Below are 26572 nucleotides of genomic sequence, written 5' to 3' on the forward strand. Positions count from 1 at the left end.
ATAGAGTCCAGCCTCCTGGATAATCTGTTCTGCATACAGGTTGAAAAGTTATGGAGACAGGACACATCCTTGGTGTATGCCTTTCCCAATTTTGAACCATGCAGTGTTTCCTTGCTCTGTTCTGACGTCTGCCTCTTGGTTCAAGTATAGGTTTTGCATTAGCACAATCAAGTGTTCTAAGATTCCCATTCTTCTCAGAGTCAGCCAGAGTTTGTTATGGTCCACAGAGTCAAACACCTTTTCATAATCAATGGAACACAGAAAGACATTCCTCTGGTACTCTCTGCTTTCAGCCAAGATATATATCTAAATTAGCTAATATATATATATATATATATATATATATACACACACACACACACACACACACACACACTTAGATAGAGATAGATAGATAGATAGATAGATAGATAGATAGATAGATAGATAGATAGTTGTTGTGTACTGTAAAGTCAGAACATCAGAACTCACCATAGCTGACCCTCCAGTGGTTTTCAGAGACTATTAATCACCTGGGAGGAGATTACCCATCATTCTCCCATGAAATAGCTTGTGGCTTCGAACTGTATACCATTGGGATTGCAGTGCAGCTTCTTGCCACTGTTGTTGTTGTTGTTGTTGTTGTGTGCCATCGAGTCGTTTGCGACTCATAGCAACCCTATGTACAAAAGCCCTAAATGCCGTTCTATCCTGTGCCAACCTCACCGTCTCAAACACACTATTCCCACCACTCCACTCACAGAACTGATCCATCTCATTGAGGGTCTTCCTCTCCTGCGCCATCCCTCCACTCTCCCAAACATGGTGTCCTTCTCCAAGGACCAGTCCCTCCTTGCAACATGCCCAAAGTATGTCAGACGAAGCTTCAGAGTCCTTGACTCCAGGGAGCATTCTGGCTTCACCCTCTCCAGGCCACTAGCCATAAGTAAATTGTGTGTGTAGTTCAGATATGTCTTTGACACAACTCATATGTAATAAAATAATACAAATCCATTATATTAGTAGCTTGTGAAAAGAAAAAAAATAACCAAAACCTACTTTAACTACTACTTTTATACTACCTTAGTGTGTAAGGAGTTGTGGTGTCAACCCGAAGGCAGGCACTTTGAGTTCATCATCTGTTACACAGTAAAAAAAAAACAACAAAAAACAAAAACAACAACAACAACAAAAAAAAAACCACACAGGCACTTTGAGTTCATCATCTATTACACAGGTCCTTATCTCAAAAGAGAGGAAGAGCTTTATTGAGATAAACACAGTCTCCTCCCATGAGACTTACAGGTTTTGAAAACCCACCAGAGAGTCAGCTATAAGTTAATTCTGATTCAATTGCAATGAGAGAAAGATTAAAAAAAAATAACAAAGTTGTACATGGAACAGCCCTAAGATTAGAATAATTACTTGGTTTTCCTTTCAAAATGTGTATTTTAAGTAGCCTGTTCCAGAGGAAATAGGGAATCCTGAGACCAAAAAAATGCAGGCAAATGTCTGAACTGAAATACATATATAAACTTAGGAGTCATCATTATATAGATGATATTTGAAGATGTGACTCTGAATAAGATCATAAGGGAGTGATTACAGGAGAGAGAGGCCATGATAGACAAAAAAAAAAGAAAAAGTGATATTGAACCAACTGCCATTGAGATCATAAAAGAAGAAAGAGTTTTATCACGGAAATAAAATTGAAGAAAAGTTTTCAATATTTAAAGGAATGATGAAGTGTGTGAAAGGCCTCAGATATAAGTCAAGTATACAAGAGTCTGAGAACGGGGCACTAAATTTAGCTAATACGGAGGTCATAGGTAATTTGATAAAAGTAGGTTTATTTGAGAAGTAGGAATGAAGCTTTAGTGTGCTTGAGAGTGTCTGTGCGTGCATGTGTGTGTGAATTGACAATGCATATAGATAACTCTTTGAAAAGGAACTGAATACCTGGGAATTTGTGACTGGAGGAAAGGCTGATATCAAAGGAGTTACTTACTTCTTTTATTTCCAAAAAAGTCTCTTATCAATGAGTTTGTTTGAATCCACATAGAATCTATACAACAGTGCACCTGCACCATGGGATGGCTAAGGCTGTACTCTTCACAGAATCACTTTGGTTAAGACATTCACCTCCTCGTAAAAAATATGGTGGTTTGAATCTGTTAGGCCCTTCACAGGAGAAAGAGAAGGAGGTCAACTTGCCTACAGACTTACGGCCTTCTGAATCCTAGGAAACAGTTCTAGTCTTCACTGTGGGTCCCTATGAGTCAGAACCTAATTCACGGCAGTGAGGAGGGATTGGTCCTCACAGAAGCAGACTGGCACATTTCTTTCCCGCCTAGTTATTAGTGGGTTCAAATCACTGATCAGTCCAGCTGTATGCAATTAGCAATGTTCCATGAGGAGGGGAAATGTGAGTCTATAAATGGGCAAAATAGTTGCAGGAATGATATTCTTATTATCCAGTTAACTAAGGTAGAGAAAAGGGTGACTTATCCAATTTTGGTATGAAATTTTGAAAAATCTGGGTTTATGCTCGAGATCAGCAAACTTTGAAAGAAGAAAAAAAATTTAAAAAATCCTTTTCCATAGTTTAAATCTTGACTATAAAGATACACATTTAGAAAAGTTTACCAATAAATTGAATGCATTCCATGCTCAGAAAGAATTTTCTTTTTCTTCTTTATTTCCTCTGTGCTTATTCAGGTCCTTATCTCAAAAGAGAGGAAGAGCTTTATTGAGATAAACTGATAGAGTGACTGCAACAGTGGTCCTACCTATGAAGAGTTTGTGAGAATGGCTCAGAATAGGGCAGGACTTCAATCTGGTTTTCATTCAGGTGCTGTGAGTTATATTTGACTTGATGCTTCCTAACAACCACAGCAACGTCCCCTGTATAGATGCATTAGTTACAGTAATAATTCCTCCCTTGTCTCAATTCTTTGGTTCCTAATTCCAGAATATTATTCTTCGTGTTTGTCCTAAATATGATTCCATAACAGATTGCATGTGAGTGTCAGTGTCTAGTATATAACATTACTGCAACTCATTGGTGAGAAAGATGACAAAAATAGATATTAGATTTCCTTAAAATAATGCTGACAAGCCGAGAATCAAGCTTATAATGAATAGAGAAGAGTTGGTGAAATTTTACAAAATTAAAATTCAAGTGAGCAGTGAAAGGAAACAACAGATAAGACCAAATATGAAATATCTAGTTAAGGTTAGAGATGTTAAGCTCTGATAAAAGTAGCAGTTGAGAAGGAACATAGATTAGTGAAGACACATTAAAGGTGGGAAGGTAGTCTGGTGGTATGGAGGGTTAGTACATGTTGGGCTTTTAACAAATATTAGTGATGTGAGTCCACCATCCAAAAACCAATCTTGCTGCTCTACTCATCCCAAAACCAATCTCATTGCTCCACTGGGTCTGAAATCCATTGTGACAGCTCACTCACAGATAATTCAGAACCTTATTAGGGATGTTAAAGGGCTATAATTCAAGTTGTCAGGACAGGACAGCCTGTGATTTTAGGCAAGTGGTACAAAGCTCTTGGTCCTGCCAATTATAGCTTTTCCCTCTGCCTCTCCAGGGTTCTCCAGCAAACAGAGGTAAATATGGTTGGCTCTGATTCTGTGGGGTAGCAGTCCTGAGGTCAACTCTGTCTCATATCAAATCTCTGATCTCTACTGTAGCTGTTGCTGCTCTCCTGCAGGCCTGGGAGGTGGTGAGATTTTCAAATTATCCTGCTCAGTGTAATGGTGAGACTAGGTAATCCCCTTGTGGACAGGTTAACATATCCTATTCACATATTCCTGCCCAATCCACATTGCAAAGTCAATGTCATTGGCTAGAAAAGCCATTTTGAACAATACATCCTTAACACTGCAAAATGCTTGGTAAAACTTCATCTCACCTTTTTTTTTTTTTTAGCCTGTTGTCAGGAAGGGTCAGTCGTTAGGAAAAAAGATAACATTTCAGGGGAGTGGAGATTCAGAGAGAGGGCGGCCTTCAATAAGAAGGATAGTCACAGTGATTGTTACAATGGACTGTACTTATGACAGAGATTGTGAGGATGGCACACTACAGAGTGAGGTTCTAAGCCATTGTTCAGAGGGTCACTGTTTGTAAAATTTGACTTGAAACCCACCAATAACAATATATGTAGTTCCTTTTATCCATATAGTAAATCTCTCTCTCTGTGTCCTAGACTTTACATCCTGATTACCTATCATTTTGAATTTTGGTTTCTCTTATTCCAGGAAACCTAATAATCAGTTAAAATGTCCTCATTGGTCTGAAACGCCACTATATTTATATTGTATTGTTTATTATATTTTTATTTACTTATTTTAAAAACCTAAATTCTTAATATTTCCCACTGAACTAATTATTAAAGGAAACTACATTCTTACTTTAGGATTATTTTTATTGGTTTTTTTTTGGAAAACTTCCTAATGAAATTTATAGCTAGATTTAACAAGTTAGATGAAGAACTTTGTAGCTCATAGCAATAATAACTTCCTTGGGAGTATCTCAATACATTCAATGCTATTGCTAGTCTAGGCACTATATTTAAAACTCTACCGAGAATTTCTCCGCTGCAAAATAAAACTTGAGGAATAAATTTCAGAATATAGTAGAAAAATAATAGAGAACACTGTATTTCTGGAAATGCCCAAATAAAAGAAATAGCATGTGTATGAGTTTACAGCTCTAACTACTGCCTTGGGATGAGGCAAACAATATCAAACTCATTGCTATCAATTCGAATTTTTCTTACGTAGTTGAAGACGGTAATTCTTAAGGGAGGAGACTGATTGGTAGGAGACATAGGAGAATTTGCAAAACTATCAGGGACTTTTTAAATTCATAGTTTTTACTTACCAAATAAAAGTCAACCCGTTGCCATCAAGTTAGAACTGACTCATAACTAACCAATCAGTGAGTTTTCAGAGTCTGTAGGTTGCACAAGAGGAACTGTTCTTCTTGCTCCATGAAGCAGCCTATAGATTCAAGCCTTCTGCCTTTGGGTTGGCAGCGCAACTCCTAACCCACACAGACACCCAAACTCTCTTCTTCTGTTGTGCAAGTTTTACTCCTATATTCTTTGATAAACATGAACAAAATATATATTGCTCTTTAATTTTAGAAAGGCTTGCAAGTTTGTTGTTGGTTTTTGTTTTGTTTTATTTTGTTTTTATTTTGTTTTTATTTAGGAAACAATCATTTTTCTAAGGTCAATTAACATTCAAGAGAAAGATTATTTTTTCATGTTTATCAGATAATATATGAGTAAATTCTACACGTTTGGATTCTTTGTTCAAATACGATGCATTTTGTTAATCTTAAAATTTTTGTAATGCTAATATTTCTGTTAACTCAGATGTTTGAAATTCTTAGAACGTTTTCAGTCAGCATTAAGTCATTTATGAAATTAGTCCCTAAGAAGTTGTGCTCCTGACCCACAGGTGGTGACTCTAGTGGTTCAAATCCACTGGTAACGCATCTGGAAGAAAGATGTGCAATTTCGCTTTCCAGCCCTGACTCTATGCCACTTAGAGCCATGGAAATTCACATGAGAGTCAACTACAAGCTAGTTCTCAATCGGCAGCCATGAGTCTTGGATCTTTATTTATTTATTTTTTTACCTTTAAAATATATGGGCAAAATAGGAAATAAAAGTATTTAGAAATAAAACAATCTCTGAAATTTACCTGATTTCTACATTCTTACGAAATCTTAACAGTCGTGGAAAATTAATAAATCACTGAAGTATAATTTATTTCCTCAAACCCCGGAGGAGATGGGGTGACACAGTGACTAGGGTAATAAGCGTAGGTGTGTGGGAGACAGTGAGTGTGGCTCACGATAGAGCAGGGTGCTGAGACAATGGGAGTTCATAGGAGTGCTGTGGCTCAGAGTCACATATGATGACACTTAACAACATTATCTATCTAATGTTACTGATCGTTTAAAGAAAAGTAGTTGGCTAAGTATAGAACAAAAAAGGTCTAGTAGCACAGTGATTAAAGTATTTAATTGTTAACCAAAAGGTCAGAGGTTGCAATCCACTAGTTATTTCATGGGGTAAAGAAGAAACTTTCTACTTCCCTTCAGATTTCTAGTACCTTATAAAGCTGTTCTACTCTTTCTTACATGGTCTCTGTGAGTTGGAGGGGCCTCCATGGCAGAGGTTTAATGTTTTAGTTAAACATAGGACAGGTAGTAATATATAAGGACAACATCTTATTGCCATCCATGAGAAACTAACTCAGTGCTGATTATTCCATTGGGTTTCTGAAACTGGAAATCACATTTCCCATCTGTCTCGTGCCGAGCTGCTGGTAAATTTGAACTGCCAGAGTTAGATTAGCAACTCAGTGCTCTGTGGACGAGGACACTTGAAATCTGTTTCTGTTCTATATATCTAGGTAATTAAGGATTGAGTGTATTTCCTTAATTTGTATACACACACATGCACATAGAAGGCATTATGTTTTTCTCATTTCCTTCCAAAAAATTGCATCATTTACTCTTCTTAAATTTCTAGTAATAGAATCTACCAAAATCCTTCTTAATATGCCATTGAGTATTTCACAAGCTTGTTTTATGCTTGTAAAAATAAGATTTCTTATAAAATAAACCTAGAAACAGAATAGAAAAGAGATTATTTCACTTTGGTATACTTTTAAAAAAAAATCCTTTCCACCTCTCTTTGGAATAATTTTAAAATTTTATTCATTCTAAAATTTATTTTTGAGAGTCTAGTAAATGCCAGAGTCTATCCAAGGTACAGAGAGGTCTGGAGGCTTGTTGTGTTATGTGCTATCAAGTTGCCATGCAACTCATAGTTACTCTATATACCATAGCTCTGAACCATGCTCTATCCTGAGCCATTCTAAATGTCTCTGACAAACTCAACCCCATTATCTCAGTTACTATGTCAGTCTATCTCATCCAGGATCTTCCTCTCTTGTGCTATCCCTCCACCCTTCTAAGCATGATGTCCTTCTCCAAGGACTGGTGTCTCTGGGCCACATGTCCAAAGTATGTAAGATGAAGCTTCAAAATCCTTGCCTCTAAGGAGCAGCTTAGTTTCATCCTTTCCAATACAGACCTTTTTCTCTTGGTGGTAAATAATATGTACTCTTCCCCAGCATCATAAGTCAAAGGTGTTTCTTCTTCTGTCATCCTTAGTCATTATCCAGCTGTCTGATGCATAGCAAGTAGTTGTGAAGACTATGGCCTGAATCAGGTGCACCTTAGTCTCCAGACTGACGTCATTGCTCTTTAGCACTTTGAAGAGCACATTTGTCAGCACATTTCCCCCATGTACTTAGTTCTTTGATTTTATAACTGCTTGTGCCAAGAGTGCAGATTGTGGAGTTGGGCAAGATGAAATTGCTAAAAACCTCAATCTCTTCTCCCTCCATCATTGTGCTGGTATCTTGGTAAGGAATTAAACTGCCAACCAGAAGAACACATTTCTTGAAACTACCAGCTGCTTTGCAGAAAAGGATGATGTCTAGTCTCCTTCTTTGTGATTTATTACCTCTGAAAACCCCTGGAGGATCAGCTATCGGTCAGTTCCTACTCGATGATACATGACAACAAAAACAACATTTAAGGTTCAGGATACATAATCACCACAAATAATAGAACAATCTAGTTCTAACTCCACTTACACTGTAGTTTATGGCAATAAGCAATAAATAAATAAATAAATAAATATTATTTATATATTGTTGTTGTTATGTGCTGTCGAGTGACCTGTGACTCATAGCGACCCTACGTACAACAGCTCTAAACCCTGCCCTATCCTGTGCCAACCTCACTGTCACTAACACACCCACCCCCACTACCCAGTCATTGAAACAATCCACCTCATAGAGGGTCTTCCTCTCCTGTGCTGTCCTTCCACCTTCCCAAGCATGATGTCCCTCTCCAAGGACCCGTCCCTCCTGGCAACATGTCCAAAGTATGGTAGATGAAGCTTCAGAATCTTTGCCTCCAAAAAAGCAGCCTGGTTTAACCCTCTCCAAAATGAACCTGTTTGTTTTCTTAGAAGTCCATGGTACATTCAATGATCTTCTCCAACACCACAGCTCAAAGTCATTAATTCTCATTCTGTCCTCCCTTGTCATTGTTCAGCTCCCTGAAGCACAGCAAGTAATTGCAAAGACCATGGCCTGTATCAGGAGCACCTTAGTCTCCAGAGTGACACAATTGCTCTTCAGTACTTTGGACAGGTCCCTAACAGCAGACTTTCCCCACCATAATACATATATCACTAATAATAATATTAATGCTAGAATAATTGAAATTGAATGTGCACTGGGAATTAGCAGTACATAACCACATTAGAATAAATTGATGTTAAGTTCTAATGAGACATATGTGATTAGAAACCAGTGTTATCTGCCCCTGATCATTGTGGACTGCAATGTCATGAAAGTACTCTGTAAGAGTTCACAGCCCACTCAGTTCCTCCTTACCTCTTTAAGAAACTCTTTAATGTAGCACCTTCCTCTAATCTCTCTAGTTTCCACCTCACTCTCTCAATTTTTAAAAGTAATTCTGCTCTTTGTAGCTTAAATTCTTAACCTGTGCTAATTCTCTACCTGGAATGCATACATTCTTTATAATAAAAAAAAAAGTCCTCAACATTTATGTTTCAGGATGGAATAGAAAACTGTTGACCCCAGCAATTCCCCTAGTGGGAATATACTCTAAAGAAACCATAACCACCACCCAAGCAGATATATGCACAGCCATGTTTTTTGCAGCTTTGTTCACAATAGCTAAGAGTTGGAAACAACCTAAGTGCTCATCAACAAATGAATGGAGAGAGGAGCTCTGGTATATTCCCACAATGGAATACTATGCTGCATTGAAAATCAAGGAACTCATGAAATCTTATACAAAAAGGGAGACCCTGGAGGACATTATGCTGAGTAAAATCTCTCATTCATAAAAGGACAAATATCGCATAGTGCCACTGTTGTAAAATGGGACTGACATCGGAGTTGAGGGGAGAATGAGAAGGAGGGGATAAATAATGTATACTGCATTGAAACAGTTGAAGGAGAGAACTGTTTAAAAGGGATATATGAGGAGGTATTATTTTCATGACAGAAGTCCAGGATGAAGGCCGCATGGTAGAATGGACTTGGGGGAGGGATTGTGTAACAATGAAAGACATTTACTTTTCAAAGAGAACAAATTGGGGCTAGAGAGGTGGGCAGGGAACAAAGTACAACAATGAATGAGGTGAAATCCAAAATCTCTGTAAACTTTCATTATAATAAAAAAAGAAAAAAGATAATAGGAAATACTTTTTTAAACAACTCAATAGCTTGATTTTTTTTAAATTGGAATTTCTGAAGTAATTTTAAACTTTCAAGGTTTATGAAGAGTTGATAAAGGTAACCTTACCCAAGAATTCTAACTTCTGTACTCCTTATTATTGTTGAATCTCTTTTTCTAAGACAACAGCTGTGCTTTTCTTAAACATAACACATAAAAAGCTGGTAGCAACAATTTTCTAAATTTGACAATGTCATCTCTTTTTTTCTTTGCAACTGAGTGAGTGGTTATAAATTGAAAATTAATTTTTAAAACTTATATAAAAATATAAGTAGAGGTCCAGCAATTTGCATTATGTTTTTATGCTCTGAGAGTTGCAAAATAGCAGCTGTGCTCCTGGAGAATCCCCTTCTCACCAAGGAAGAATGCTGACAGTGACATAAGCATACACTCAACATTTTTTTATTTCCCTAAATCCTAAAAATTAGTGCTCTCCTTTGCATTTTTATGTGACAATGTTATAAACAGTTAGTTTTAAAGGAAGAAGATATACAGTATCAGTAAGTAAAAGGAATATACAGGTCACTTAAGTAAAGCTCCTAATACTTTCTAACAAACAGTTTCTACAGTATTCTTGAAAAGATGCTTACCAGTCTTTACATTGAGGTCTATTGTGAGACAGCTGCTATTGTTCAAAGCAGCCAACAGCTATTTATGATTGTTGTTATAGTTAGGTGCCATTGAGTTGATGCAGTGACTTTACAAATAACATATCTGAACCTTCCCTATCCTGTGCCATCCTCAGGAAATTGATTGTTACAATCGCTGTGTCAGGTCAGCTTTTTTAGGATCTTCCTTTCCCACCATGATATATTTTTCCCTTTTGACAACAGGGCCCAAATATGTGATACAAAGGTTAGCCATTATTCCTTAAAAGGAGCATTCTGGTTGCATTTCCTTCTGGACAGATCTGTTTTGTCTATTGGCAGTCTGTGGAGTATTCATTGCACTTCTCCAACGCCACAACTCAAAAGCATCAATTATTCTTCTGCATTTCTTATTTATTTGTCCAAATTTCAGAAACATAGAAAGCAATTGAAATACCAAGGCTGGAATCAGGTGCTCCTTAGTCTTTAACTTGACATCCTTGCTTCTAAGCCCTTTGGAGACATGAACCAATTTAGGATGTTTGACAAATCTCATGCCTGTATCAACATACTCGTCCCTTTTCTGCACCAAGTTGCCCCATATAGATTTAATTAATTATTTAAAAAATGTTGTTGTTGTTGTGTAGCATTGGGTTGGAACCCATTCATAACTGACCTTCCAATAGGTTTTCAGAGGCAGTTGACAGTGTGAGGGGAGACTGCCCATCTTTCTCCCATGGAGCAACAGCTGGATTCTTGCCACATGCCTTTGGGTTGTCGGTGCCACTTCTTACCACTAGACACCAGAATTTTTGTAACTTAAATATCATACATTTTATATGCTTGAGTCACATTTCCAAAATGATAACCAAAATGCTTTCTCATTTTTTGGGAGTCAAGTAATTTAAAACAGAAACTAACTTCTCCTAAAATCTTTTTTAATGTAAAAACAATTGACTGCCTTAACTAATTTTATAAATAAATTACTCTGGGAATTAAAACACATGTAAAACCAATATATAGAATATCTAGGCATTGTGGTCACACAGGCAAGCAAAACACGCATCATTCTTTCCCTCATAGTTTCTCATCTTAAACAAGCTTAAGTAGACAAGAGAAAAGGAAAAAAAAGGAAATTGCAACCAAACTGTACTTTATGTTGTTGTTGTTGATTGCTTTTGAGTCATGACTCATAATAACCCTATGAACAAAAGGCCTGAAACCCCTCTACAACCTTTGACATTTATCGAAGTTCATGGAGTTTCCAGAAGCATGTTGTTTAGGAAGTGTATGCCACTCCTGCTTCCAAGTACTTTATGTAGTTTTCCAATATTAATATTATAAACACTCCTGGTAAGATATGAGAGGAAAAAGTGGGGGGGGAATTGGTTCAAGCCAGTAATGTTGAAACCCTTGTTGTTAGGTGTCACTGAGTCAAACACAACTCCGAAAAGCTGTATAAACAGGAGATATGAACCCTGTCCTATTAGGTGTCATCCTGAAGTGATAAGCCATTAGGTATCAGTTAAGAGAGATTTCAGTTTCACATACCATGCTTCCTCTCTGAAGAGACAGCAAAGGAGGCAAGAGTAAGGAGACATATTAAAACAGACCTGTGCCTGGGCAGAAATTAGTATTATTAGCTGGGGCTGTGTGGACTCTCAACTTACAGTGACATCATCCCTAGGCCTGTGTCAACACCATGATTGGTTGTAGATGGGTTGGGGTTCACACGCTTTTCACTGGGTAATTTTGAACACAGATCTTTGTGATGAGTCCATGTTACTGTGATAGCTTTACTAAAATCTGTTCCGCATTACAGTAACCTAGAACCTGAGAGTGGCAGTGGCTGTTCATCAAGTAAACTGACCCGAAATTGAATCTGCATCTTCTGATACGAACCTTACAACTAAATTATCACTCTGAAGCAGAAACACAGGCCATTTCTTCTGATGCCATTTACCGCCTTAGAGATTGAGGGGAGGGTCAATTCCGAGTCATTTCCTACTGGTGGCAAAAAAGAGAGCAAGAGAGAGTGAATGAAAACAAGTGCTTCATGGTAAAAAATGTCTTCCATACCTTCATCTCAACTAAAAAAACTGTCTAGCTTACATCAGGGTGCTAGCATGATAGGAGAGCAAAATGAGACTCACAGACTACGGGATCCCTGAGCTAGAAATTGAGAACACTGATGGAGTCAGGGGAGGAATACTGCCTCATACTGGAAGAGGATGATTTGGTAATATAGACTGACTTTTTCGAGTGCAGATGGATAAAGCCTGGACTGCCTCTTCTGAAGCAATTCTATTAGACAATGGCAGTTTTGTTTAAAGAATTCCTAAAGACAGAGTTGTCTAGTCTTGTTAGGACTTAGAACCTTGGAAACACAATGTGACAATGAGTGTTGAGTTTGGTACCTTTCTAGAGATGGGAAACTAAAAGAAACAATTACAGTTACATTTAAATATCCTAGCTGTTATTAAAAAACCTCAAAACACATTGTCACAAGGTCGATTCTAACTCATTTTGGAAATCCATCCAGTTTCCAAAGCTGTAAACCACAATGGGAAGAGACATTCCTTCTTTCTCCTGCAGAGACTCTGCTGGATTCAAAGCTCTCATGCAGCCACTGAATTAGCTGAGCAACAGGGTATAGCCTATACCACCAGAGCGCCTTTCGACCTCATAATTCAGCAATAATAACAATGTTTTGACTGTGGGTATCAAAGCAATGCCTATTGGTTATTACAAGACAATGGGCTGTCTGTTATATTTATAGTAGGTTTTACAACATGGTATGGCTCATAATAATTAATTGTATGTGGATCAGATGTTTATAACCCAGAGACTACTCCTTGTACTCATTCTGTGAACTTATTTGAATACATCTTATTGAGTATCTTTGAGAAATTGCTACAAAATATTTGCTTTTTTTCCCTTTGTTTATGTGAAAACCACAGGTTTTGGAGCAAAACTCCCTGGGTTAAAATCTAGACTTCTCACTTACTGAGTTGTTGTTATTAAGTGCCATCGAGTCATAGACGACTCATTATGACCCTATGAACGAAAGACCTGAGCACTTATATAACTTTCATCAGTTCTCCAAGTTCATAAAGTTTCCAGAGGCAAACTATTTTGGAAGTGGATGCTACTCCTGCTTCCAAGCTTGTTTTAATCAGGGAGCTCCATCGAACACTGTCCACCATGGGTAACCATTATCGCATTTGACACATCAGTGTCACAGTGTTTAGCATCACAGCAACCATGAGTTACCTCTCTACAGCAAATTGAAAGATCAGTACTGTACTACTTAGAAGAAGGTTTGACCAAAAACAATTAAAACCGGGCCTGAGGGCAGCAGATTAAAATCACCCGCCTTTCACTTGGTAGCATAACTTTCTCTCTGACTCACAGCAATTCTATGAACAACAGATCTAACCTTTGCCCCATCCTATGCCGTCCTCATAATCCAAGACATGCTCGAGCCCATTGCTTCATACCAATTCATTGTGTTGAGGATGCCATTTGCCAAGGACTGGAACCTTAACTGTTAAGTGTCTTCTAGTCTAGAAGACCTGAACACTCACTTGCTGAGTACTCTTAGCTAATTAATTACCTGCTTTCTACCTTGATCTCCTTGTGTGCAAAATGAGAGTCACACCAGTAACAACTGAACAGAACTGTTGTGAGGATGAAATGAGCTAATACAAGCAAAGTGCTTAAGTGCTTTGCAAACACAGTACGCACTCAATATGTACTAGTTGTTTTGATGATACTGATGGTGATCATAATTACAATACCTCTCTTTAAAATATTAAGTTGATAGACTCTCTACTGAGCAGCATTAATTTGATGTTAACTTTTTATATAGAAAATTTCAGATTTGCGTAAAATTAGAAAGGATAATGAACACCCAAATTACCATCATTCAGCTTTAACAATGATTGTCTCACATTGTATCTTATTTCATGTTTTCTTTTTCACACCCCTCTGAGAATTTTGATGCAAATAATTAGCATCCATTATTTAATCTAGGAATGTTTTACTTTTCATTATTGATTTTACTTTATTTTGAGTATCTCTTAAATAAAAGAACTATTTTCCCTCTTAAATCCATATTCCATTATTACTATATACCTTAAAAATATTATAAAATAGCCTACTAAGTTTTACATATCTCCAGGTGCCACTAGACGTGTACAGATTCTTGGAGTCCTTGGATCAATTTATCTTTCCTGCCAATTGCCCTGGAAACAAACAAACAAACAAATAAAAAACCAAACAAACAAGAAACTCTTGAGAAAGTGGAAACATGAACATCTTCAGCCAAGCCCACTTCTACTCTGTCCTGCTAGGTCACCGTGAGCTGTAGAGAGCTTTCCCCACTTGTTTCTAGAAACAGATGGGCCTATCACTCCCCCTTAGAATGCTGGTGGGCTCTAACACCAGCCTTTTTGGTTGATCAGCAGGCAAGTCCTCCAGCCACTACACTACCAGGATCCTCTGCAGACATCACTCTTTGAGGTTGGTGCATATTAAAAATAGATAATTTTACCAGAAATTACAAATGCAGTTCATGCTTTGTTATACTCAAATCTCTAACTCATGAGTGTTAAGGTAGAATTGACTAATAGCAGTGGGTTTCCCAGCTATAAATAGCATGGGAGGCAGGTACCCACCTTGGCTCTGCCTCCAGTTGATTCAAAACAACCACAAAGAGGTGTCATGTTCAGTTAGCAGCACAATGAGAATTGTATTCTAAAGCCTATATGCAAATGACTGGTTTTAAAAGCCACAAGGTCTACAATTGTTTTGTGGAGCGTTTGATTTGTTTATTGTGGGGTTTTTGGTGTATTATTTTTTTTTTAACATCTTAGGCCATTTTTAAATTGTTTTGTTGGTTACTCCTAGTACTAATCAATATTTATTTCTAGTTTGTAGCGTCATAAGTGAAATTGAACTATAGTGCAGTGATCAGAAGAGACCAGGCTCTCAAACTAGGACACGGTGTCAGGACTCCAGTGTTTCTGTTTAATTTCCCTTTACTTCTAAAGCAATATTACTTTTGAAAAGGCCTTGGATTTATGTGACAACTTCTCTTCCCCTCCCCCCAAAATTCTGAAAGCACATTTCAGAAACTCATTTTTGGCAGATGTAAATTTAAGTAAATTGGCCAAGGTCACAGCACAATAAGGGCAGAGTTATCAAGGGAATGCAGTTTCCTGCTTTTTCCACCATCCATGAAATTAGAGTAACTCCACCCCTTAAAATGAAAAGGGCTCCGTGCCCCCAACCCCTTGAAATTGTAAACCACGATTTGAAAATATTTTTATCATTAACTCGGGTTTTCAAAAGTAGTCTTTTAGGGTTATGAAGTGTTTATGTGTGCATTATTTCAACTACTATTACTGCATATATTACAACCTATACACTTTAAAAGGGAGTGTATTTTTTGTTTGAGCTGAAGCATCAGATTTTCTTTTTGTGTAGTCTGACATGATGAAGAAGCTATCTGTAGGAAGAAAAGTGGTTCTCTTTTTGTGGGCAAGCACAGACTGTAAAGCAGATTATTAAAGTACAAAGAAATAGAAAATTAGATCAGAAGTGATGTTTTACTGTGAGGTCTTCTCTGGGCCTTATAAAGCCAGAAAGGACTAACCTTATTCTATTTCTGAATCCTGAGGGGGGAAATAGAGCCTCATAGCAGGCATATCACCTTTAATTAGGTTTCTGCTTTTGGGAAGCATTTTACCAGCCCCCTTTCATTTATTTTTAATGATGTTATCACTAACAGGCAAACAGTCCCTTAATAAAACAAAACCAGTTTCTATATAAAGCCTGGTGTACATGTCCTGAGTCAGTCATCTAAAAACAAATGTTGTGATTGTTTCCGTTGTGCTCTTAGAACCCTTAATGGCCCTACTGTGCAGATATGCAAAACACCAGCCTAGAAAATATTACCTTGTCTAGTTTGCAGCTTTCAATAAGCGCTTTCCCATCTTCAATTGCCATATCAGCAGTCAGGTTAAGTCTACAGGGTTGTGCAAAAGACAAAAAGGTCAATTAAGTGGATTTTTTTTTCTCTTTCACAAACACTGGAGACTAAGAAACAAGGAGAGGTGAAAGCAATCCAGAATATTTGAAAAATAAATCCATTTGTGTGTGTGTATCTTATATGTGTGGGTGAATGCCTTTAATGTTTACCATCCATCCAGGTTTTTTTTAATAATGAAACTCTAAATTGAGGAAGAGAAGAAATCTGTCCATAGATACCTGAGTACATTAGATCTGTCCTCCCAGTTGCCAGGATAGCGATGAGTATTCTGGCAAGGTCAGATGTGGAGGTAATAATGTACAGTTTGAGCTTCGTAAGGAATCATCAGAAGAAAATAAGATCCTCAAGAATTTAGATTGATATTGGAATTTAGATTGATATTGTGATGCAACAGTGGGCTTGAGCGTGGCCGAGAAGGATCCAGCACAGAATCCGTCCAAGTTTCAATCTCAGGGTTGCCATGCACCCAGCTCAACTAGGCAGCACCTAACAACAACAATTCAAACTTAGGAGTTTTGTCAGGGCACAGAATCCTGAAATAATAGGAAAGTCAGAGAATACTGTCTTTTGAGAGTAACGGCTGAAATATGTCCTCCTCTTACAAATTCAAAGTTCTTACAACATAAATTCCCGAATTCATCTCCATTGTTGTCCCTGTATGAATTCCTAATATGATTCCTAATATTTTAAAATTCAATGTTCCTAACAGTGCACTCATTATTAATAATTTTAATGAACACTTATGGAGATTTTGGATTTCCATTCATTCATTGTTGCACTTTTCTCCCCATCCGCCCTCCCCTCCTTTTCGTTCTCTTTTACATGAAGATTGTATTGTTTTTCTTCACTCTTTCCTATACTCACACAATCAAAAGAAAGTATTTTTCTAAATAACCCCTGAGTGCCATTTGAATAAATTATCTGGCACATGGCCTCATTGATATTGTAATTGCATATTTTTTTAACTTCCTCCTCAAGCTTCCTCCTAATCCATGATAATGTCTATGAAATTGCCTCATAATCAATAGAGTGGTTTCCAGTAGAAGTTATTTTTAGTTTTACTATCATGGATGTGGTGCCACCTCAGAGCAGACAGCAGAGATTTCTCTCATTTCTGAATTCTCAACTCTTCCTTCCTTTGCCTAAGTTTTCTCTCATTCATATACTTCTTTAGCTGACTTGAACAAGCACTGGCTCTGCTAGGGAACTGGGACTCTGTTCCATTCCCAACTCCAAAGTGGTTCATGGAGTCCACTCCCAGCCCAAATGAGAACAGCTCAAATTTAGGTACTGATAGAAACTATGCAGTTAGGTGCTGTCCGGGCAGATCGAGCTCATAGTGACCATGTGTGCTGAGGAACCAAACACGGCCCCATCCTGCACCATTCCCACAAGAATTGCTATGTTTGAGTTTATTGTTATAGTCACTGCGTCAGTCGTTAGCTCCTCCTACTTGCTGACTTTCCGCTTTACCAAGAATGAGTCCTTCTCCAGAAATTGAGCTGAACAAGTAATGAAGTCTTGTCATCTTCACTTCTAAGTATTATGGTGATACTTTTTCAATAAATACTTTGTGAATTATACTAGAGGAGGAAAAAAAATAGCACATTGATACAGTTTTATCATACCTCCCATCTCCCTCACAAATGCATCACAAAGACCTTCTCATTTAAAACACCCTCCATACTCAATCCAAAGTTCTAGTGCTGTTTTTTCGGGTGCTGTATATCCAGGAGGCCAGTGAGGGGTGATTTTGCTTCCCACAACCCATTCCTCTAATGGTTGTACCAATTCCCTCTAGGTTTTGCTGCCTGAACAGAAATTGAGAAACCAGTTCATACTTTTGCACCTCCCCAGTTATTTCTATAATAGTTAATTTTAACTCTTCACCAAATTAATTCGGGGTAAGATTTTATACAACAACGGGACCTGTATACACTGTACCGAGTTACCTATGATAAACAGTGATCTTGCAGATGACAGATGGGAGCCTTGCGACCTCGACCTCAGGCACCATCCTCCCAAAACCCCAGGATGCTTGAGCTTGTTGTTATGGTCACTGTGTCGTTCCATCTTGTTAAGGATCTTCCTCTCCTTCTCTGACCTTCCAACTTCCCAATATCTTTCTCCAAAGACTAACCCCTTGTGACAACATACCCAAAGCCTCTGGCACAGCGTTCAACCACCCTTGTTATAGGTATATATGAACTTTGGTGGTTGGGTCTATAGAGTCATGCTGCTAACGTGAAGATGGCACTTCTCTGCCCTCTCTGCCAGTGTGAACCCCCCAGAGGCTCCCTAGGAGAAAGAAGGGCAGTCTCCACCTGTGCAATTTACAACCTCCAAAAACCCACTGTAAACTGAGTTGGCTCTGAGTTGACAATGAAGGATAGGTAGATAGATATAGACATAGATCTCTCAGTAACATATGTATACAAGAGATGTATGTATGTGTGCATGCAGATATAGTCTACTATCAACATGATAGATTAGCAAATGTCATCAAAGAGAAAGAATATAGAAACCATAGGCTTTTGGTTCAATAACAACAATTCTCACTGTGGTATATTGAAGCCTCATTAAAAGGAAATTTGCAATAGCTTTAGTTATGTATTAATTATTCATTCCATTATAATTTTATTTATGTACATTTTATGCTTTACAAGGCACTTTCACATGCATAAACTAGTTGGATTTAAACTATATGCATTTGCAATTACATTTTAATGAGTAAATCAAATGAGTTTCCTAGAACATAAGAGATATATTCCCTCTTCTAATACTTGCAAGGAATTACTAACGACAGGGTTTGAGCTCACATTTTCTGAAACGAACCTGGTTGGTTTTCCATTTTACCAAACCCATGTAGCATAGAATATAGTACTGTGACAATTGTATACAAATTCCCTGTATCGTTTTAATGCAGTTTTTAAATTAAATTGATCTGATTACCATCTAATCAGAGCTGAGTCATTGTTGCCCCTCCAGTGGCTTTCCAAGATGGTAAGTGAATGGATAGAGCTGACTCATCTATTAGATTTTGGAAAGTGGCCTTAAAAATCAAGTTATTGAATAATAATAAAAGAAGCAATCTTGATTGCAGGATAGAAGTAAAATTATTATAATATTACAATTAAAATTGTGAATATTTCCATTGGACAGATTATTTGTACTGAATAGCTTGATGAAAAGTCACATTAATAAATTTTAATAATTTATAAGTCTTTATTTTGTAATAAGATGAGTCTACAAAGACAAAACATTTGCACCTTTTTTTGCCCATAATTACGCTTTTAAGTCCCCAGTTTTCTCCTTTTTAAATGAAATTCTATTGCCAAACAAAATTTAAGTGCAGCATACCTACCGATAGTAAGAATGACTCAGAACTGGTATTATCAATAAGCTGTCTTATGCTCTTAAAATCTTTTAAAACACAAATCTATAACCTGAGATCATTCTTCCTTCTACACTACTCAAATAATGAGACTAATGATATTTTTTTAAAACCCCAATAACTTGATTTTTATGCAATTATGATGTAAATTTACCAAAATGACAAATAAAAAATATGTTTTAATAATTTACATTTATATTTTAAGGTACTATAAATCTACAGAATCTTACCATTGTTTTTCATTTTGTCAGTATAGAAAGAAAAAGTTTCATTAAACTCCAAGATAGATTGTAATTGCTAAGTATAGAGAAAGTTCTGTTTTAATAAGGGTATGATCTACTATCTTCTTCCATTTTGATAAGGAAAGATAGCTACAGGATAACTGTTGTTGTTGTTATGGGCCGAAAACCCTATGTACAACAGAATAAGATAACTACTTCACATAACTGTGACCATCAATCTCTTTGGAATGTATGATTTTCTAAAAGTGGTCGAGTATTTTTTATTAGAATGCATGATATAATAAAAGACATCACACACACACACACACACACGTGGATTTGAAAGAGAATATTTAATTCAAACCCAAAGGGATTAGGTATGAAAATAACTGAGTTAGATTTTATTAAAACAGGAAAGAAAACATTTTAAAAGTAGAGGCTCATTATTTTTTTTAAAAAACAACATTGTTCCTTAGGATATCCTGCTAAATTGTTGTGTGTGATAAGACTACAAGGGGGAAAAAAGTTTGTCTTGTGGTAGAATCAATGTTCAAGTTATTGATAAATGACTTAAAAATAGAATAGTTTCATACGATGAAGCAATGAGAAAGCTAAAGTATCATTGTTTTATAGTGTGTATAGTTTGGAGTTTTTAAAAAAAAATATTTTCTACCATTGTACTTTTGCTTTACCTTGGTCTCATTATTCAAACTGATATTGGCCTCTTGCATGTAGTTGTATTGCTAACATACTGTATTTTTTATATATATTCTTATTACTATTTGGTTTAAAAGATAGTAAGTTGTCTCATTACAAATTTTCAAAGTTTTCTACAGTTTCTGCTACAGTGTTCTGTAATTTGATAATTACTCTTTACAATTTAAAAATAAAAAACTTTCTCTGGAGAAGTGACAAAACTTAATTCTTTATGAAAATTGAATGTTTCCATTTAAAAATAGCAAAAACCTCAAAACATATAGCATGTAGGCAACTTCCAAAAGTACTGAGCTTATTTCACCATAACTAATTTTCTATCCTTGGTATTTAGAACACCTGTCTTTTACATGGGTTGATTATTTTATAATAAGATGAAATGAAACAAAATATTTTAGATTTTAGAAAATGGAACCTGTAAAGTATACTCAATTACTTCAGCAATTTTGTTAATGTCACTGGGATAATGGGGATAGGTGTGTCAGAGACAATAAGATTATCAAGGAATAGAGCAGGATTTAGGGCTGTTGTAGATAGTGTCACTATGAGTTGCAGGTGACTTGACAGCACATAACAGCAATGCATTCTTAGATATTTCTAGATATCATAACATTTTATATTCTATAATTGAAAAGAAATTAATTTTTTTATTTTCAAGTAATTCCTCATCACTCTGTAGTCATTTCATATACTGCAACTATCCCCAATTCGTTTTATGATATAAGAAAATTGTGTAATTTTTATGTTGTCTTTGATACTTCAGAACTTATCTCATTTGGCTTGACAAATATTTTGTCAGCCCATCTCATCTGGGATCTTCCTTTCCTGAACTGTCACTCAGCCCTTCAAAGCATGATACCCTTCTCCAAAGACTGGTCTCTCCTCGCTTCATGCCCAAACGATGTGAGATGGAGTCTCAAAATCCTTGCCTCCAAGGAGAAGCTTGGTTTTGTAGCTGTGTAATAAATTATTCCAAAGCATAATTGCACAGAACGACAAACAATATCTCATGTTGTATGTGAGTCTGGCATCTGAGTGCAGTGATTCTGCCTTAGATTTAGTTAAGTATCTGGCCAGAGTTGCTGTCTCATGTGAAGGGTCAGCTGCTTGGGAAGAATTTACTTTCAGGTTATCTTACGCTTGTTGACAGGCCCCAAACTCTTGCCAGGTGTACTTTTCCACAGGGCTCTCAGGATATGGCAGGGCTCTTGCTGCTGTTGTTAGTTATCTTCTAGTCAACCACTTCTCGCAGTAACCCTATTATAACAGATTCAAACTTTGCCCTATCCTGAACCATCCTTACGCTCTTTCTAATGCTCAAGCCCGTGACTCCAGTTATTGTATCAAGCTAGCTTCCCAAGGAACTTCTCGTTTGATGACGCTCCACTTTCCCAGCATAGAGAAAAATCTGGCCTCTCCTGACAGCATGCCCAAAGTGATCAGGACAAAAGTATTCCCAAGAGCAGTTAACAGAGCAGTAGGGGGCTATAGTGGCCTACTGGTAAGATGCTGCAATACTATCCTAAAGACAAGTGGTTCTATCCAGCAGCTTCTCTATGGGAAAAGAATGGGCAGTGTCCTCTCATGCAATTCAGTTCTAACTCTATAGAACATAATAACAACAACACACGCCCTAGTAGCCTAGGGAGTAAAGATTTGTGCTGCCAACCCAAAAGTTTGCTGTTCAAACCCCCCAACTGTTCAACAGGAAAGATGGACAATCTCCTCCCATGTGATTTTACAGTCTTTGAAAACCTGCTGGAGGGACAACTGTGAGTCAGTTCTGACTTGACAGTATGTAACATAACAACAACAACAAAATATCTCACTACAAGTCCCTTGAAAAATTCTGCCTGTCTACGGCCATATCACCCTGAATGTGTCCAATTGTGTCTGATCTCTGAAGCTAAGCAGTGTTGGGCCTGGTTAGTACTTGGATGGGGAAAATACAGCCTAAGGACTATTCAAATAAAATAAGAATGCTTTATTCTTTAACCATTTGAGAATAAAATCTCATAGATAATGAAATGAGAACATAGGTACTTGATTATGTAAAAATTATATATGCTATCTTTTCAGATTGTACTGTGAATATATAAAAATATGCACTGCACTTGTGAAATGCAAACTTTATTAGAACATCCCATTGATGGCCAAGAGAATGAATAGATATGTCTTGGAGAGGGTGCAGCTGGGGTGCTCTTTGGAGGCAAGAATGATGAGGCTTCTGCTCACATCCTTTGGACATGTTGCTAGATGGTACTATTACATGGAGAGGGATGTGATGTTGGGAAGGGTGGAGCATTGGCAAAGTAGAGGAAGACTCTCAACAAGGTAGTTGACACAGTGACAGCTGCAATGGCTCTTGTGTCAGCATGTGTGAGGATGGCACAGGATAGAACAGGGGTCAGCTCTTTTGTTCATGGGTTCACTATTAATCGTACTCAACTCAATGGTACCTAACAACAACAATGTATGTACTATTTGTTTTCTACCAAGATCCATCTGACATTGGCAATAAGTTTCTAGTGCCATGGCCTCTTCTAAAACCAGCTTGTATTTCTAGTAGTTCTCTGTCAATGTACTGTTCTAATAATTTCTGGATAACCTTCAGCAAGATTTTGCTAGTGTATTATGCTAGTGATATTGTTCAATAATTTCCACTCTCTCTCTCAGGTCACCTTTTTTTTTTTTTAAAAAAAAGAAGAGAATAAATATGGATCTCTTCATGTCAGCTGGCCAGGTAATTAGTTGTCCTTCAGATGAATTAGCACAACCTGGTGAGCAAACCCAGGGTAGCATCTGTTTATTGAAATATGTCAGTTGGTATTCCATCAATTCCTGAGGCTTTAGTTTTTGCTAGTTTCTTCAGAGCATCCTGAACTTTCTCCTTCATCACCATTGCATCTTGATCATATCATGTTTCTTGAAATTCTTCTGTGTCAGTAAACTCTTTTGGTATAGTAACTTTGTTTACTCCTTCCATCTTTTTTTAACGTTTTCTGGATCATTCAGTATTCTGCCCATAGCATCTTTAATCAACACTCTTGGCACCAGCAGTCAGAAAATCAAAAGATGAATTGTATTGGGGAAAATCTGCTGTCAGGGACCTCTCCAGAGTGTTGAAAAGCAGCAAAGTCACTCTAAAGACTAAGATGTGTCTAATCCAGGCCATAATCTTTACACTTACTTGCTATATATTAGAGAGCTGGACAATGCCTAAGGATGACAGAAGAATTATTGATGCCTTTGAATTGTGGTGCAGTCTTGAACATATAATGGACTGCCAAGAGAACAAATATGTCTGTCTTGTAGAGGGTGAAACCAAGTCTCTCCTTGGAGGCTAGGATTTTTATGTTCTGTCTCACATACTTGGGGCACATGGCCAGGAGGTACCAGTTCTTGAAGAAGGATATAATGCTCAGAAGGGTGAAGGGAGAGCTCAGGAAAGGAAGACCCTGGATGAGAAGAATTGATACAGTAACTGGGGCATTGGAGCTTGGTGTGTTGGAATCAGTGAGACTGGCTCAGGACAGGTCAGGGTTCAAAGCTGCTGTACACAGAGTCGATATGAATTATAGGTAACTTGACTGCACATAACAACAACAATATGTATTCACGAACACATACATACTTTTGAAGGACTTTAAGCAACCTACTGTTGAACTATATAGGAATTTTTTTACATTTTAAAAAAAAATTCCATAAAGAAAAGTAATCTTTATTTAAAAGTAAATAATTTGTACTGAGGTTAAAACACAACTTACATTGTAAAATGTAATAATTTATAGATCATAGCATGTGTCAAGCCAATTTTTAGAGCTAGTTTTAAACAAAATTTATATATGTATAAGAATTTAAAATATGATATTTTGTAAAGATAAGTCTTTTGGTTACTAGTAATAGAAATCTTTTCAATCTAAGCTTCACAATTTGAATGGATTTGATAATATGTGGCATTAAAATTCTCTTCCACTTTGCCTGACCTCTAGACCCGGTGTTTTGTGCTTCTTAGAACATTTAGGAGATCAAAGGTCACTCCTATTTAAAACAAAGGACTGTGATCCCAATTTTGTAATCTTTGTAGAAAGAAATAAATGATACCCCTTATCATGGTAATTGCCACAAGATGACATTTTTTTTCTCTCTCATATTGTGGAGTCTTAAGATTCCAAGGATCACGATTTTATTTTCTTGTTTTGTCTTTGATACATTTTTCTTTAAAAATAAACAAAACCCATAATTTTATTTTAAGCTGTTGAATGACATTTTTTAAAATTTCTCTCTCATTGTAGCATAAATTTGATCATTTCATTCTCAATATTAAATTAAAGTGGAATTTCATCACTTCCACTACAAAAGATTATCAATTAATAATTGGATCAGATAAGTGTATACCCAATAATTTTGTAATTATTGAAGCTGCAGTTCTGAAGACCAGTATGAGTGCTGCATTGAAGCAATAACAGGGAAAAAGAAGCACAGGCTAGTGCCTCTGCACACAAGCATAAGATCGTTTCACATTTACACTGGGATTTAGGTAACCTAGTCCGTAGGGAGTCATGCCGCTGACCCAAGGGCCGTGTATCTTTGGACGTTTTAATCCACCAGAGGCTCCTTGGAAAAGATCTTCAATCTCCTCACCTGTAATTTACAGCATCAGAAACCCAGTGGAGTTAGGGATGAGTCAGTTCTGACTAGATTGAAACCAGGTGGAGTGAGGAAAGTTTCATAAAGATTGCATAACACAAGAAAGCATCTTTTACTGTCGTACCTAAGGGTTCCATGAGTCAATGCTAACTATGGCAGCTAACACAAAGGGATAACGACGCGGGGGGCGGGGGCAGTTTTCTAATTATAGAAAGTATTTGTTTAGTACTCTGAGTCACTCTCATCTAGATGAGCAAGTTAAAGTTTGAAGAATGTGTTTTTCAGCATATTCTAGTACAATTTCTAGGTTAAGTATCTTTTGCTTACATGAATGTATATATCATGATTTCATGAATGAATTCACACAACAGCAAAGCATAGCCTATAGTAAGCATACTGCAATTAAGTCAAATAAGACAAAGTTTATGGAATTCTCAAATGTGTGTGTATATATATAAAGTTTCAGTTTATGTGGACAGTACAAGATTGTGGCATTATAGGTTTTACGATTAAAAGCAACCTCAGGTGGTCATTTGGCTTTTATACCTTTCTTCAAGAGACAAGCAATTATTATCCTCTTGATCGATTAAGCCACATTTTCTTTAACATGTGACAGCTAAGGTGATGCTGATTGAAAAATATTGCTCATCCTTCTTAAAAAATTTCACATGCACATAGATGTTTAACAAGTGCCTTTTGAAGCTATTAGATGAAAACACCAGCAACCTTGGTGTGGAGAAGTAATTTATGACATCTGGGTAAGTGGTGTCCGCGATCACCTTTTTCATATTCCCAAATGCAGTATCCCTTGACCCCTGCCCTGTTGCCCCCCTTTAACACTGGTGACAAGTGTGATTAAAAAAAAAAGCAACAACACAATAAGTCTGACTTTTGTGGCTAAGTTGGTTTCTTCTTTTTGTACGTGCTGTCAGTGTGTTAACGGAGGAAGGGGTAGACAGAGACACTGCAGAGAAGTGAGTGGAAAAGGGCAGTTAATAGAAGGCCTGTGTCCATTACTTCCCTTTCGGACCTTTCTTCCCTTTGGTTCATTAACTAGAGATGTGGAAAGGTGAGGGAGATGAATTTAACTTGTTCTGACATTAGTTAGAGACAGGAGAGTGTGGCAGCTCCCATAATATTTCTGCCCCAGAGACAAGTAATTGGAAACGTGTTGTGTGGTTAGGAGTTGTAATGAAAAATAAAGGAAAGGTGTAGGGGAACAGTGGAATCAAATTATAACCAGGGAGGCAAATATGTTGAAGTTTTTAGTCCTCTGCAAAATTGAGAGATACTATCAGGACTGTGCAAATACACTGCTCTGATTAATTTTCCTGGGGTAAAATATGAAAATATTTATAACATTGAGAGGCCTGCCATGAATAAAATTTTCTTTGTGATTATAATAAACCTAAAATCAGTTATAACTTACATCTTATATGAAGCTGTAAATATTTATCTAACAAAGAACTCATTTTTTTTTAAGTGGTTCATTTTTGGGGGGGGAATCTATATTTGGGGTATTACTCAAAAGTGCTTAAATTAGTGAATAATATTCAAATGAAATAAAGGTTAATGTGATTAGGTACTGTC

General features: G+C 37.0%; 1 protein-coding gene across 1 annotated transcript in view; it reads left to right on the forward strand.

Moving 5' to 3' along the window:
- Positions 1 to 26572, forward strand: part of DACH1 (dachshund family transcription factor 1) — a 581146-nt gene that overhangs the window by 488637 nt on the left and 65937 nt on the right. The window lies entirely within an intron of this gene.

The sequence above is a fragment of the Elephantulus edwardii genome, unplaced genomic scaffold (genome assembly GCF_000299155.1).
Source record: "Elephantulus edwardii isolate Elephantulus edwardi_28Jun2011 unplaced genomic scaffold, EleEdw1.0 scaffold00023, whole genome shotgun sequence".
Classification (NCBI taxonomy): domain Eukaryota; kingdom Metazoa; phylum Chordata; class Mammalia; order Macroscelidea; family Macroscelididae; genus Elephantulus; species Elephantulus edwardii.